The sequence below is a fragment of the Carlito syrichta genome, unplaced genomic scaffold (assembly GCF_000164805.1).
Source record: "Carlito syrichta isolate Samal-C Ts95f unplaced genomic scaffold, Tarsius_syrichta-2.0.1 Scaffold126572, whole genome shotgun sequence".
In the NCBI taxonomy this organism is placed as follows: Eukaryota; Metazoa; Chordata; class Mammalia; order Primates; family Tarsiidae; genus Carlito; species Carlito syrichta.
Genome location: NW_007070668.1, coordinates 282068 through 285721, shown reverse-complemented (window position 1 = coordinate 285721; position 3654 = coordinate 282068). Strand labels below are relative to the sequence as shown.

Below are 3654 nucleotides of genomic sequence, written 5' to 3'. Positions count from 1 at the left end.
GCTGAGACTACTGAGCAGAGCTAAAGAATAGGTGGGTACCCCCAAGCAAGATAAATTTTATACCAAAGCAAATATGTCCACAGAAAGCAAGACCCCTGGAATTCAGCTCCTGATGTGTCTTTCTTGTGTGAGAAGGGAAGCCGGGGAATATCAAGGACATGAATATTGATTGGTAGGGAAGTCGAAAATCTGGTGTAACCAGGCCACCTAACTGAGTCAAAAAGATCCATCCTCCCCAGTTTAACTTCCACCTGCACCACAACGAAAGAAACCGCAATTCCTATCCAGTTAATGACTTCTTCACTTTGTGAAGAAAAATGGCTCTGCTCCATTCTGAATCTTCTTGAGCTCTCTGTAGCTTCCAGCCATTGATCAATAGCTATTATCTTGCTCCTGCTTCTGAAGCATCCTCCCAGTTCAGTCAGCCTCATTCATTCATTCATTCATTAAATACATATCAATATCCCCAGAGTGCCAGGGCCTGGAAGATGAATAAGGCCCAGTTTGACTCACATTCCAATGTTGTACATTTCCCTTGGGCAACTGAGCTAGAAAGACCATCCTCACTTGATCAGATTCATCTTTTCCATATTTTGCCCCTTGCCATCCCAGGCAAGGCCCTACCAATGTCATTCCAGAGCTTATCAGAAACCTCATGATAAGCCGCCTCTCCCTGTTTGCTCATCTATAGGCACAGTGTAAATGTGGCTCCAATCCCGGTTTCCATCATTCCATACTCCAGAGACCTAAGATATGCCTTTTCTTGCTCAGCAAAATAAAAAGACACCTCAATTTGCTCCTAGCAAAAGACACCCACTTCCCTGCTTACTTCTGATCAGGTTAATTCTTAGGATCTTAGCTCAAAATGGAAGAGAAACAAAGGATTGCTTTTGGCCAGCCCCACGTAACTCATCATCATTCCTGTTACTCATGATGTCTTCTGACTTTCTTGTGTTTTTATCCTCTCTCATTCATGTGTTGATATTTAATTGCTCTATGGTTCTGTGTACTTTGGCTTCCTCAACAAAGTTCCCTGTCTTTTATTTAGTATTTGCAAAGCACCTAGTACAGAACTGTACTCACAGTACAACATTTTAAAATATTGCTAAACTAATATTTGTCTTGCCATCAATTAAGTGTGGAAAACAAACTTTTTTCATCCTTCCTTAACTTACCATAATGCTGTCGTACTAATTACTAGACAACAGTGGCATTTCAGACTCCTCCCAGACCAGAAACAAAAAAGTCTAAGAGTCATGTTGAGTCTTCTTTGTCTTCCGTGAATCCTCTTATAACCATTGCAAAACATTTCTACTTTGAATGCATCACATTTTCATATTCATTTCCTTCATCTTAATCTTCACAACCAAAGTGTTAGCCTAAATCCTGTCCACCCTAGTGACAAAAGCACATCTCTAAGAATCGTAGATAAATCCACCCATCACATCCAACCATCTCTTACACTAGGTTTAGCAAATGAGATGATGTGTTGAGTGCTTTGAAGATAGCTGGGGAACATCAAACTTGGAGTGCCTTGGAAAATTTCACTCCCCACGTCCTCAGCTTACAAAGCACTCTCTGGGGTAGCTCAGAGTGGCAGAGAGGCACCCAGACTTTTTTTGGAGCCAGATAGACCCGGATCCAAAGGCCAGATCAGCCACTTACCAACAGGTGAAATTACATAAACTTCCCAGGCGGCAGTTTTCTCATTTGTGAATGGCAGAGAATGCCACCTTCTTTGCCCTCATCTGCCACACCACCCATCCCACCCCTCTGCTTCTTTGGAGGGTCACAATGGCATCTCCCTGCCACTGGGCAACATTTCTATTTTTTGATACAAGGACATCTTTCTGAGACAAGTGTCGGAAAAAACAATCCAAAGTAATTCAGTTAGATGGGAACATATCAGGTCAAAGAGCTGAGAGGTCCAGGATAGAGCCAGCTCCAGACCCAGCAGGACTGGGCCTTATGGATGTCCCCAGGCCCCAGCTCCTCTCCAGCTCCTAGCTGGGCTCTGCTTCCCTGCATTTGTTGATGCCCTTCTAAGGTTACACATGGTCCACGATGATGCAGCAGCTCCTAACTCACAGCCTCCCAGGTTCAAGATAAGCTGGAAGAGCAAGCCTCTTTTCTCTTGGCTCCAGAACAAAAGAAAAAAGTTCTTAGGTTAACTCTGTTTGCACTATCATGGGTCATGGGCACATCTCTGAAACAACTACACAGCTGGATTGGTCAGGCTAACAAGTGAATACCATGAGAGGTACCACATTAGCGCCCACCCCGAGTTTAGGAGACAGTGGGATCTGTGCCTTGAGTTGGAATAGTGGTTAGAGTCCAGCATGCTAGTGTCTGCGGCCTAGGAGAGGAATACTTCTAAAGGAAAAGCAGAACAAAAACCTTGGAGAACCCAAGGCAACTTTAGAGGGCTTCTCTTTTTTGTTCTGTGCCGAAAGGAAAGAAGGCCAAGGGGAAGAAGGTGGCCCCGGCCCCTGCTGTCGTGAAGAAGCAGGAGGCCAAGAAGGTGGTGAACCCTCCATTTGAGAAAAGGCCTAAGAACTTTGGCATCGGACAGGACATCCAGCCCAAAAGGGACCTCACCCGCTTTGTCAAATGGCCTCGGTACATCCGGTTGCAACAACAAAGAGCCATCCTCTATAAACAGCTGAAAGTGCCTCCTGCCATTAACTAGTTCACCCAGGCCTTGGACCGCCAGACAGCTACTCAGCTTCTTAGGCTGGCCCACAGGTACAGGCCAGAGACCAAGCAAGAGAAGAAGCAGAGACTGCTGGCCCGGGCTGAGAAGAAAGCTGCTGGCAAAGGGGACGTCCCAACCAAGAGGCCACCTGTCCTCCAGGCAGGGGTCAACACCATCACCACCTTGGTGGAGAACAAGAAGGCTCAGCTGGTGATGATTGCACATGACGTGGATCCCATTGAGCTGGTGGTCTTCCTGCCTGCTCTGTGTTGTAAAATGGGGGTTCCCTACTGCATCATCAAGGGGAAGGCAAGACTGGGGCATCTGGTCCACCGGAAGGCCTGCACCACTGTCGCCTTCACTCAGGTTAACTCGGAAGACAAAGGAGCTTTGGCTAAGCTGGTGGAAGCCATCAGGACCAATTACAATGACAGATATGATGAGATCCGCCATCACTGGGGAGGCAACGTCCTGGGTCCAAAATCTGTGGCTCGCATTGCCAAGCTGGAGAAGGCAAAGGCTAAAGAACTTGCCACTAAGCTGGGCTAAATGTACACTGCTGAGTGTTCTGTACATAAAAATAATAAAAATTCTTCAGCCGTATCGAACAGCAAAGGTGGAAGACAGAAGGGCCTCAGCTTCCCGGGCTCGCCCTGCGGCCCGGGGTCTTCGGCCCACCGGGAATCTGTCAATCATGTGGACCTCCAAGGCTGGCTCCCAACAGTTCTGGTCCAATCTTGTTGATCTGGGCATGGGTAAGTGCACAGGTTCTCCGCTATCTGGCTCCAGTTTCTTCAACTGTGAAAAAGAAATAATTATGAGTCTTAAGCAAGTAAAGAGCATGAAACAGTGCTTGGCTCTCGTAAGCACTCAGTAAGGATTTTTGGTTAATAGAGATCATAGACAGCACTCACAACGTGGTCATGGGCCTTAATGTTGAGCCGATAAAGAGAATTATT

At 46.6% G+C, this 3654-nt stretch overlaps 1 pseudogene across 1 annotated transcript; it reads left to right on the top strand.

Annotated features, from left to right (window-relative positions):
- Window positions 1–2444: 2444 nt before the first annotated feature.
- Window positions 2445–3295, top strand: LOC103250156 (annotated as a pseudogene). Its single transcript, XR_002481403.1, has one exon. The product of XR_002481403.1 is annotated as a 60S ribosomal protein L7a pseudogene (transcript).
- Window positions 3296–3654: the final 359 nt, after the last annotated feature.